Here is a 13,016-nt window from a genome sequence, read left to right on the forward strand (position 1 = left end):
TCACTTTTAGAGCCTGTGATGTTAGATTGATTTCACTATCATGGTTTAACTTAGATTAAAAATACTTCATACTTCCTACATGTACCCCATGGCGTTGATTTATTAGTTAAAATAATGACTACATTTTGACAGACCACATCCATTTCATGCATGATAATTACATTGAGGAAATGTTCCGTAAAAGAAAATGTGTACTTCCTCAAGTATTCACAGCAGTGATGCAAGGCTAACAGAATCTGATATCTAAGAAAAGGCTTTATTTTATAAAATGTGGAAATGGTGGATTTTTTAGCTTCTATGCCAAAATACTGTAGCATGTTTACAAGACACAAATGCTACATATTTCATATTTCTATATTAGAAAAATGCATAAAGTCTGTTCAAAGTGTATGATATATTTACAGTACATTTACATTCATTTGTTTGTTTAAAAATCAAAGAAAATGGCAAAATAATTCTAAGGTTTTTCAGTAGGTTCTGATATTTGTGGAATAACACAGGCCCCTATGGATAAGAAGAGGACAGTGTCACGTTCGGTGTTACAGAGAACACACAGGAGAGAGAACCAATTGCGGGTATGTATTTATTAAAGGGGCAATCCAAAGAATAAACAGTCCAGGCAGGGGTCGATATCCAACAAATCCAAACATAAACAAAACACGAAGACAAGGCAAGGCAAGATGACGGACATGAATAAACATCAACATTAAACAAGGACTCCGTGACTAAGACTCAGACAGACCAGGTATAAATACACAAAAGGATGATGGGGAAACAGGAGACAGGTGGGGAACAATCAATTACCTAAACAAGGAGGAAGGTGACCAAATAAGGAGACAGGAAGTGATAAGGTGACAGACACCGTGAGAAAGGAGGACATCTAGTGGAAACCCAGGGACACAACCCAGACACTGTGACAGAACCCCCCCTCTACGGAGCGGCTCCCAGACGCTCCACGACAGACACAAAACAGACCAGGAGGGAGGCGGACAGGTGGAGGCTCAGGGGGAGGGATGGAGGGCCAGAAAAGAAAGACATTGGAAACAGGCACCAGAAAGTAACCACAAAACAGGAAGACCAGGAGGGAGGAGGACTGGAGGAGGTTCAGGGGGAGGGATGGAGGGCCAGACTACAGAGAGGAACAGGGACAGGAGTAAATACAAAAACAACAAACAAAAAACAACATGAAGCCCCCCAGGGCGGGGCAGAAGACCACCACGTCCTTGTGGTCGAGGCCAGAGTCCTCCAGGGCGGGGCAGAAGACCACCACAACCGTGTAGTCAGGGCAAGCGCCCCCCAGGGCGGAGCAGAAGACCACCATGTCCGTGTGGTCAGAGCAGAAGCCCCCCAGGGCGGAGCAGAAGACCACCACGTCCTCGTGGTCAGAGCGGACGCCCCCCAGGGCGGAATGGAAGACCACCACGTCCGTGTGGTCAGAACGGAAGCCCCCCAGGGCGGAGCAGAGGACCACCATGTCCTCGTGGTCAGAGCGGAAGCCCCCCAGGGCGGAGCGGAGGACCACCACGTCCTCGTGGTCAGAGCGGAAGCCCCCCAGGGCGGAGCGGAGGACCACCACGTCCTCGTGGTCGACGCCAGAGTCCCCCAGGGCGGAGCGGATGACCACCACCCCCCTGTGGTCGATGCCGGAGTCCAACAGGCCCGAGCAGCAGCCCACCCAGTGACTTGACTTGACTCTGAACGTCCAACGGTGACCCGCCCTGACTCTGGAAGGTCATCAGTGACTGGCCCTGACTCTGGAGAGTCCACTGGGACCTGACTCGACTCTGGACGGTCAACAGGAACTAGCCCTGACTCTAGACCGGTCTTGGGCACCGAATCGGGAACGGCATCGGGCACCGCCTCGGCCTCGGGAACGGCATCGGGCACCGCCTCGGCCTCGGGAACGGCATCGGGCACCGCCTCGGCCTCGGGAACGGCATCGGGCACCGCCTCGGCCTCGGGAACGGCATCGGGCACCGCCTCGGCATCGGGCACCGCCTCGGCATCGGGCCCCGCCTCGGCCTCCGGAACAGCATCGGGCCCCGCCTCGGCCTCCGGAACAGCATCGGGCACCGCCTCGGGAACGTCCTCTGGGCCTTGAGGAACGGTAGACGCCTGTCTCCTCCTCCTCCGTCCTCTATGTTGGCGAGCCGGTGACACCTTATCTGGAGACTCAGGCGTTGAGTCGGCCATCTTGTGCTGTGGCCCCAAGCTGGCGGCCACCTTGTGCTGTGGCGCTGGGCTGGCGGCCATCTTGTGCTGTGGCGCTGGGCTGGCGGCCATCTTGTGCTGTGGCTCTGGGCTGGCAGCCATCTTGTGCTGTGGCCCTGGATTGGCGGCCATCTTGAGCAGTGGTGCTGGGCTGGGGACCGCCCCACCGGAAGAGACCGGAGTGGCTGGGGCATTCCACAGAAGCCGATGCTGCACATAGTACACAAACTCCCAGTAGTCCAGTGTCTCTAAATGTACCATCTCCTCCTGAGACACTGGATCATCCAGCCCGCCGTTGAAGTAGTCCTTCAAGGCCGCATCGTTGTATCCCATACCCTCGGCCAGGGACCAGAACACCTGTGCCAGGGCACCCACCTCATTGCCCTCTTGGCGGAGAGCGATCAGCCGGAGATACTTAGCTCTCCGCTCCGCCATCTTGGCTGGGGAACGGGAAAAAAACATACCGCTGGATCTCAGTGCGACGGAGTCCTTCTGTCACGTTCGGTGTTACAGAGAACACACAGGAGAGAGAACCAATTGCGGGTATGTATTTATTAAAGGGGCAATCCAAAGAATAAACAGTCCAGGCAGGGGTCGATATCCAACAAATCCAAACATAAACAAAACACGAAGACAAGGCAAGGCAAGGCAAGATGACGGACATGAATAAACATCAACATTAAACAAGGACTCTGTGACTAAGACTCAGACAGACCAGGTATAAATACACAAAAGGATGATGGGGAAACAGGAGACAGGTGGGGAACAATCAATTACCTAAACAAGGAGGAAGGTGACCAAATAAGGAGACAGGAAGTGATAAGGTGACAGACACCGTGAGAAAGGAGGACATCTAGTGGAAACCCAGGGACACAACCCAGACACTGTGACAGACAGCAGTTGTGTTCCTTGCTTACTGGTGAGCCAAGTAAACACCAAAAGTCACCTAAGAACAAGAGCAGAGGAGAAAAGAAAAGAAAAGTAATTTTCATTTTCTGGAAATATAATCTCCATCTCCAGAAAACATGAATAAGGAGTTTTGTTTTTACAGAACTTTCCACTTTTGCATTCAGAAACAGACCGAAGGGGTCCCTGGGTCCTAGTGGCTGATTTCTGATCAACTCCAATCTCCCAATCACCTTAAACAAAACATCAAGAAAAGGGCATGTGCATTTGTTTAAAACCTGGCTGATTATGACTGTCTATAACATCAGCTGCCTCCACTAACCTTAAACTATGTGTCTCCTATTCTCAAGTGAGACCAGCCATCCTCTGCAAATTCCTCCTGAGATGACCTGATTTGCCCTAAAAGAAGACTCTAAAGGTATCCACCTTTTTCTTGTCGTAAAAATGGACCATTTGTAAATTCTATGGGTCTGGCTTCCAGTCTCATCTGCGTCCACTCCATCCAGCTATTTTTAGCTGAACAAAACAGTTCGTATGCTGCTTGATATTGAAAGTTGGTGTGTCCTATCATATTATTTTAACTTATTATCTTAACTATGAACACATTGGTTTGTAGTCTAAACAGTTTTACCGTTTACTGCACGTTGTTATTCTCCTCGTTATTTACCTATAGCGGCTAATGAATCCGAAGTCTCACCCATAAGCTTACTTCCATGTTGAAGAAAAAGGTGGATACCTTAACTAAACTGTCCAATGCTCTGGTCCTGAATTGGTTGATATCGATAGCTCGAGAATCGATTATTCACTCTATGCAGGGGAGAAAGTAAGAAAGTGGCGTTCTTTATAAAAAAAAAAGCAATTCAGAAATAGTTCAAATTGCATTTATCAGGGCTCATAGGATCTTATAAAAAATAATCCAAATTGACGAGCAGGATGTTCGTGACTGAGTGAATGCACCAGCACACAGGGGTCTTACCAAATATCCATCCACAGACCATATCCACATCTTAGAATTGCAGCTTCTGACATGGTAGCCAACGGACTAAAATTATCACAGATTAAACAGTGCACATACACTAAATGACTCCGGGGACAGCGGCATCTTTGATTTAGCTAAACTATTTGCTATATCACTGCCATAGTTTGACCAAACTTCCCACCCCAATCGTTTCCTTTAAACAGAACCCTGAGCCTTTATTGCCTAATGGTTTGCCAGCTGATGTACTTTGGATATTATAATTAAAAAGCTAACAATCATCATTGTAATGACAATTTTATTTGCTGCATGAAAACCCTTCAAGTAGCCTAAATGAACACTGGGTGTATTACAGCTTCAGACTGACTTACAGAAGACATGCTAGAAACTTTTGGGGAAACACTTGGTAATGTTAAGACATACGTAGCTTAAGGTATAACTTAAGAACAATGTATCATTAAGGTTTCGCACCCCTGGTCATTGTCTTATTAAGAATCTTTACTGACAGAGTCTCAAACATTTCTTTTTTTAAATATTTTATTATCTTTGGCTTTTTTGCCTTTATTGTGATAGGACAGTATGTTGACAGGAAGTGTGTGTGTGTGGGGGGGGGGGGGTGATTATTAACATAATCAATCCAAATACAAATGCTGTATTTTACCTGTATATAAAATATATAGAAGATACTTATGTTTTATCTTCATAAACTGTCACCACAAACTTTGTTTTGGGATGTTCTTAGATCTGAATTTGTTAGACTGGTCTCCAAGGGAACAGTGACTGCCTGCGTGAGACAGGAGAGAATACATTACTTGAACATATTATTGGAGAGAATACATTATTTTAGCGTAATATTGAATACAATAATATATTACTAAAGAATAAATATAATTAATAATATGAACTTTGACCACATAATGACAGACATGAACAAATACAAAAAAAACAAAGCTCATTTTTTCTTGTAAAATAAAAATGTGGTTTGTTTTATAGTATCTTTTTCCACATCCACAAGGGTGCCATGGTATCGTCTGATGTCATTGTACAATGGCACTTCAACAGTACTTGAAAAGGCCCTTTCTACTAAATATTTAGGCTCTTAAAAGGTGTATTTTATTTACATAAATCTCATGAGATATCTGTAGTTGTGATGTGCTTTGATGTGCTCTGACCTGAGACCTGCAGCTGCAGTGTGTTAGAGGCCAGACAGATGACAGGACGAAAGAGACACAGCTTTGGCTCCCTTTTTTGGCTCAAACAAACTCCATTTTCATTCACAACCATCCACAGACGGTCATACAACAAACCCTGTGGTCCCAGTGGCCACTCTGTCACCTGTTAGGTCAATCACAACAACAGAATAATTGCCATGAAAACTGGTCTCATAACATCAACCTGCTTTTAATTGTTAAAACAGAGAAGGATTACCAAACAGCTTTCTGTAGGATGCACATGACTTGACAGGGTAGATGAAGAGATTTGTTAATTTATGGCTATTGGTATTGTTTTTCTTTCCTTCTTTTGACACAGTGTCTTCAGATTGTGTTATTCTCTCAGGTGAAGGAGTCCATTCTCATGCCCTAGTAGGCCATTTGGTTTTAATGGTAGGTCATAAGATGCTGCAGACTCCATCAGTTCAGCTTGGTTAGTCTCTTTTGGTCCACGATTAGTGGTTTGTCCAGAAAAAAACGTTATGCATTTAACAGACGCTTTTATCCAAAGCGACTTACAGTGCATTCAGGCTAACATTTTTTACCTAACATGTGTTCCCTGGGAATCGAACCCACAACCTTGGGCTACTAACGTAATGCTCTACCACTTGAGCCACAGGAACACAAAACACGAAACACAAAACAATTCACAAGTCCTCAAAACTAGACATATATCCAAAAGACACACGCATGGATCCTGTGGCCTTGAAGGAAACCTTTATTAACAACTATTTCAAATTCCTTTTATTTCTTACTTTCAATTTCTGTCTGTCTGTCCAATTATCTATCTATCTATCTATCTATCTATCTATCTATCTATCTATCTATCTATCTATCTATCTATCTATCTATCTATCTATCTATCTATCTATCTGTCCAGCTATTTATATCTATCTTTCTATTTATCTGTCCATCCATCAATCTATCCATCCATCCATCCATCCATTTGTCCATCTGTCTTTCTAGCAAACATCAGAGTTTGTATTGGTGAAAGTTCACTAACATGTAAATTAGTTGAATCATAATCATGTTCAAGACGTGAAACAAACATTTCTGAACCTGTAAGTTTTTGAAGTGTTTCAAAACCATGATGGAGAGAAATGATGTCAAGGAAGGAGACTGTACCGTCCTCAAACCTGATAAAGTAATTACACATTAAACAAATTATGACAGGTAGCCTGCTTGCCAACAATTAAAGTTCAAATTCTTGCATTAATGTCGTACCTGCTGACTACATTTGGCTTTGGTACAAAATAGGTATCTACCACAAGATACGCCGCTGCTGTCCCTCCTCCGAAGTAAGTTTTTCTCAAGACCTCAGCAGCCTCATTCCTCACCAGCAATGCTCCGAGTCCAGTCGGGAAGCTGAACATTTTGTAGAAAGATATCGGCACAGAATCAGCGGGATATTGGCTTAGATCCAGAGGTGAGCAGCTTACAAAACAGGCAGCGTCCAGGAGAACAAACCATCGACGTGGTGCTTGCATGCTGAATAGAGCTGCTGAGATTCAATTCCCTTCACATAGTTATAGGATACTTTCTGCCTGAGAACTTACTCTGGGCAGAATAACAGAAAAGATGAGGTGCAGTGCTCTCCTCCTCTCCATTTGTCTGTGTCGGGGGTGTTCTCACACTTCGTGAAGCAGAAGAGAAACTGTGCCATCTCCCTGGAGTGCGGTCACACGGCGAATGCCCACCACAGAGGTGTGGTTGTCAGTGAGGTCGCAGAACTGACTTATCGGCCCCTCATTGGACACGGCCTTCCAGGAGAAAGTGTCCGCCACTACATTCAGTGCTGCGGTACATCCTAATGTGAAATCACTGAGTAATCTTCAGGACATGTATTAAAATGTTCCAGTATCCTGCAGGGGTTCAAAACAAAGAGCTACCTTTTCTTAGCTCATCTAATCTTGGCTCTATCTATATATCATAACAAATCTTATCACATCAGATCTTGAACAAAACCTTATTATACTACTTAAAATATTACTAAAGCTGAAGCCTCAATTCAGGCTATTTTTCTTGTGTTTCAAATCTTTTTGTTCCTTCCCCCGTTTATGTTTTGCTTTCTTCTTGCAGTGTTATTTAAGTATTATTTATGTACAGCATTTATTCATATTTTGAACAAGCTTTTATTTTTATATTTTAAGTTCTCGTTTCAATTATAGTTTAAATTTTTAGTCATTTTTATAGTTTTTATTTTTATATCCTTTACAATTATTTTTTATGAATTATTTTAATATTTATATTTGGCTTGAATTTACTTTTATTTTCATTTTCGTTTGAGTAATTTTAGTACTTCAGCTTTTTTATTTAATTTAGTTGTCCAACTCTTTCCTATTTGTATTATATTGCTCTTGTATCAATGTATACTGTATATGCATTATTATAATTAATAATACATTTAAATGACAATACATATTTCTATGCTATGACTCGCTGAAAGATCAGATGATGTGAAAGTGCTTACCTGTACCTGACACTTTCCACAGTGTCATGTGTCAGTCTACTTCTGGAATTGTGACTGTGAGGATTGCCTGACAAAGAAAAGTATGCTACGATTTAGAGCAAATTGATATTATTTGATATTATTAAGTTGTGCATTCAACAATGCATAAGAAGGATCTCACCATAAACATCCCTAGATATATTAAGATAAATTCCTTTAATCTGAGATTCAGGAAATAGCGTTGTCCCTGCATGATCAAGGTATGTGACACCTTAAAGCTGCAGTCTGTAACTTTTGACGCTCTAGCGGTTAATAAACAGAACTGCTTGCGTGTTGAGGAAGGACATTGTAGCCGGAGCTACTTCTCTCTGTTTATGTCTATGAAGAATCACAAAGGTACCGCTCCCGGTAAAGAAACAACCAATCAGAGCTGCGGTCCGTAACTATTTTTTGTGTTTAAAGTATACAACATGTATATAATAAGCGAGTACACCATGAATCCATTTTCCAAACCGTATCTTTAGCCTGTCCTGAATCACTAGGGTACACCTATAATAAGTGTTTATATTCGGACTATTTTAGATTGCTTCAGGGGTACAGCGGCGGAGTAACCCAGTACCTTTGTGATTCTTCATAGACATAAACAGAGAGAAGTAGCTTCGGCTACAATGTTCTTCCGCAACACGCAAGCAGTTCTGTTTATTAACCGCTAGAGCGTCAAAAGTAACCGACTGCAGCTTTAAGAGAAAGGAACCTGTGAAAGTGGCCTCAGCCTCTACATGTAATTCACACCGGGATCAACAGAGGGCGCTGCCTTCTTTCTAATCACATGACAACAACAACTGAAGATAAATAAACACTTTGTAGCGCAGCGCTACAGACCCACGATCACAACAGTTTTGTTGTGTCTAAACCATAATCGGCTATTTGCTAAACAAATATTAGTATGTTGTTAAAGCTTACAAGTAGTAGCAGCACCACATGCAGATTTTGACAAGTTACTGAAGGTGAAGATGGTTATTGATTTTTATTTATTTATTTATTTTTTTACCTTAACCACTTTTACTCGATCTACCAGTTCTCGTTGATCGACGCCTTAACCATAATAGCGCCAGAAACTCTTAAAACTCTCAAAAGTGCATAAGTCCGGGAACTCCTTCAAAGACTGAGTCTCCATATCTGTGGACTCAGACACAAGAAAAGACAAGAGCTCCCTCTTTCGCGAATTTATGTTTGTCTTACCGTGTCCAATTGATAGAACCGACTGAGACTGTCAATTTTTCTGCAGGACAAAAATATTGGAGTTTCATTTAAAACCCCATGATGTCCGGAGGAGTCACATACAGAGGGAAGTTACCATTTTCATCAAATATAAAAGTATAAATCCAAAAAGTATATACAAAAGTAAAAATTACATTTTTGAAATAGCCTATATTAAAACAGACAAGTTATTTTAAATTGTAATAATATTTCACAATATTATAGTTTTACTGTATTTTTGTTAAAATACAACCTCGGTGAACATGAGAGACTTTTTTTTTTTTTTTTTTACTGACACCAAACTGTTGAACAGTAGTGTACTACATATGACTTTTATTCTTTATTACATTTTCAAATCCAGTATTATAAAATATTTTTCCTACAGTTCCTCTACATAATTTGAGAGTGTTGGCAACTAAGAACAGATATAGTTCATCAGTTAGCCTAACATTATAGTCTAGCAACTTAAAGGCTACACATGACATTTCTCACTAGTGAGGAGACAGTGCTGTTTAGAGACGCAAAGAGGTATCCTAATTCACACAAAAGTCACCTTTATTTATATAGCGCTTTAAACAAAATACATTGCGTCAAAGCAACTGAACAACATTCATTAGGAAAACAATGTGTCAATAATGCAAAAATGATAGTTAAAGGCAGTTCATCATTGGATTCAGTTATGTCATCTCTGTTCAGTTAAATAGTGTCTGTGCATTTATTTGCAATCAAGTCAACGATATCGCTGTCGATGAAGTGTCCCCAACTAAGCAAGCCAGAGGCGACAGCGGCAAGGAACCGAAACTCCATCGGTGACAGAATGGAGAAAAAAACCTTGGGAGAAACCAGGCTCAGTTGGGGGGCCAGTTCTTCTCTGCCCAGACGAAACCAGTAGTTCAATTCCAGACTGCAGCAAAGTCAGATTGTGCAGAAGAATCATCTGTTTCCTGTGGTCTTGTCCTGGTGCTCCTCTGAGACAAGGTCTTTACAGGGGATCTGTATCTGGGGCTCTATTTGTCCTGGTCTCCACTGTCTTTCAGGGATGTAGAGGTCCTTTCTAGGTGCTGATCCAGCATCTGGTCTGGATACGTACTGGATCCGGGTGACTGCAGTGACCCTCTGATCTGGACACAGACTGGATCTGGTGGCTACGGTGACCTCGGAACAAGAGAGAAACAGACAAATATTAGCGTAGATGCCATTCTTCTAATGATGTAGCAAGTACATAGGGTGTTATGGGAAGTGTTTCCGGTTCCGGTTTACCTAATTAATGCAGCCTAAAAATCCTTTAACGGATTTGGATAATAAAAGCATATTAGTATGTTATGTGTATGCCAGGTTAAAGAGATGGGTCTTTAATCTAGATTTAAACTGCAAGAGTGTGTCTGCCACCCGAACAATGTTAGGTAGGTTATTCCAGAGTTTGGGCGCCAAATAGGAAAAGGATCTGCCGCCTGCAGTTGATTTTGATATTCTAGGTATTATCAAATTGCCTGAGTTTTGAGAACGTAGCGGACGTAGAGGATTATAATGTAAAAGGAGCTCATTCAAATACTGAGGTGCTAAACCATTCAGGGCTTTATAAGTAATAAGCAATATTTTAAAATCTATGCGATGCTTGATAGGGAGCCAGTGCAGTGTTGACAGGACCGGGCTAATATGGTCATACTTCCTGGTTCTAGTAAGAACTCTTGCTGCTGCATTTTGGACTAGCTGTAGTTTGTTTACTAAGCGTGCAGAACAACCACCCAATAAAGCATTACAATAATCTAACCTTGAGGTCATAAATGCATGGATTAACATTTCTGCATTTGACATTGAGAGCATAGGCCGTAATTTAGATATATTTTTGAGATGGAAAAATGCAGTTTTACAAATGCTAGAAACGTGGCTTTCTAAGGAAAGATTGCGATCAAATAGCACACCTAGGTTCCTAACTGATGACGAAGAATTGACAGAGCAACCATCAAGTCTTAGACAGTGTTCTAGGTTATTATAAGCGGAGTTTTTAGGTCCTATAATTAACACATCTGTTTTTTCCGAATTTAGCAGTAAGAAATTACTCGTCATCCAGTTTTTTATATCGACTATGCAATCCATTAGTTTTTTTAATTGGTGTGTTTCACCGGGCTGCGAAGAAATATAGAGCTGAGTATCAGCAGCATAACAGTGAAAGCTAACACCATGTTTCCTGATGATATCTCCCAAGGGTAACATATAAAGCGTGAAGAGTAGCGGCCCTAGTACTGAGCCTTGAGGTACTCCATACTGCACTTGTGATCGATAGGATACATCTTCATTCACTGCTACGAACTGATGGCGGTCATATAAGTACGATTTAAACCATGCTAATGCATTTCCACTGATGCCAACAAAGTGTTCAAGTCTATGCAAAAGAATGTTGTGGTCAATTGTGTCAAACGCAGCACTAAGATCCAATAAAACTAATAGAGAGATACACCCACGATCAGATGATGAGAGCAGATCATTTGTAACTCTAAGGAGAGCAGTCTCAGTACTATGATACGGTCTAAATCCTGACTGGAAATCCTCACATATACCATTTTTCTCTAAGAAGGAATATAATTGTGTGGATACCACCTTTTCTAGTGTCTTGGACAGAAAAGGGAGATTCGAGATTGGTCTATAATTAACTAGTTCTTTGGGGTCAAGTTGTGGTTTTTTGATGAGAGGCTTAATAACAGCCAGTTTGAAGGTTTTGGGGACATATCCTAATGACTACGAGGAATTAATAATAGTCAGAAGAGGATCTATGACTTCTGGAAGCACCTCTTTTAGGATCTTAGATGGTATAGGGTCTAACATACATGTTGTTGGTTTAGATGATTTAACAAGTTTATACAATTCTTCCTCTCCTATGGTAGAGAATGAGTGGAACTGTTCCTCAGGGGGTCTATAGTGCACTGTCTGATGTGATACTGTAGCTGACGGCTGAATGGTTGCAATTTTATCTCTAATAGTATCGATTTTAGAAGTAAAGTAGTTCATAAAGTCATTACTGCTGTGGTGTTGGGAAATGTCAACACTTGTTGAGGCTTTATTTTTCGTTAATTTAGCCACTGTATTGAATAAATACCTGGGGTTATGTTTGTTTTCTTCTAAAAGAGAAGAAAAGTAATCGGATCTAGCAGTTTTTAATGCTTTTCTGTAGGATATGTTACTGTTTTCCTTAACCTTCCTTAAGCGTAAAGGAGCAACTTTATTTAAAGTGCTAGAAAAGAGAGAGTCCATAGTTTCTGTTACATCATCAAGTTGTTCTGAGGTTTTGGATATGCTAAGGAATTTGGATACATCAGGAAGATAACTTAAAAAGCAGTCTTTTGTGTTAGAAGTGATGGTTCTTCCATACTTGTAACAAGAAGTAGAATTTACAATTTTGGCTATATGAATTTTGCAAAGAACTAAATAATGATCTGAGATATCATCACTTGGCTGAATAATTTCAACACCATCAACATCAATTCCATGTGACAGTATTAAATCTAGAGTATGATTTCGACAATGAGTAGGTCCTGAAACGTGTTGTCTAACACCAATAGAGTTCAGAATGTCTATAAATGCTGATCCCAATGCATCGTTTTCATTATCAACATGGATATTAAAATCACCAACTATTAAAACTTTATCTGCAGCCAGAACTAACTCGGATGTAAAATCACCAAACTCTTTAATAAAGTCTGTATGGTGCCCTGGTGGCCTGTATACAGTAGCCAGTACAAACATAACAGGGGATTTATCATTAACATTTGTTTCTTTGGATAATGTTATATGAAGTACCATTACTTCAAACGAGTTATACTTGAAGCCTGCCCTCTGAGAAATCCTGAAAACGTTGTTATAAATTGAAGCAACACCTCCACTTTTGCCTTTTAGACGTGGCTCATGTTTACAAACTCTCTCTCCCTCTCTCTCTCTCTCTCTCTCTCTTTCTATCTGTCTCTCTCGTCTCTTTCTAATAACTTAATTTAAAATTATGTTTTGGAAC

At 41.4% G+C, this 13,016-nt stretch overlaps 1 pseudogene; it reads right to left on the reverse strand.

Moving 5' to 3' along the window:
* Positions 1 to 5,221: 5,221 nt before the first annotated feature.
* LOC132110344 (molybdenum cofactor sulfurase-like) lies at positions 5,222 to 8,930 on the reverse strand (annotated as a pseudogene).
* Between the last annotated feature and the right edge of the window lie 4,086 nt (positions 8,931 to 13,016).

Source organism: Carassius carassius, chromosome 30 (assembly GCF_963082965.1).
Source record: "Carassius carassius chromosome 30, fCarCar2.1, whole genome shotgun sequence".
NCBI lineage: Eukaryota > Metazoa > Chordata > Actinopteri > Cypriniformes > Cyprinidae > Carassius > Carassius carassius.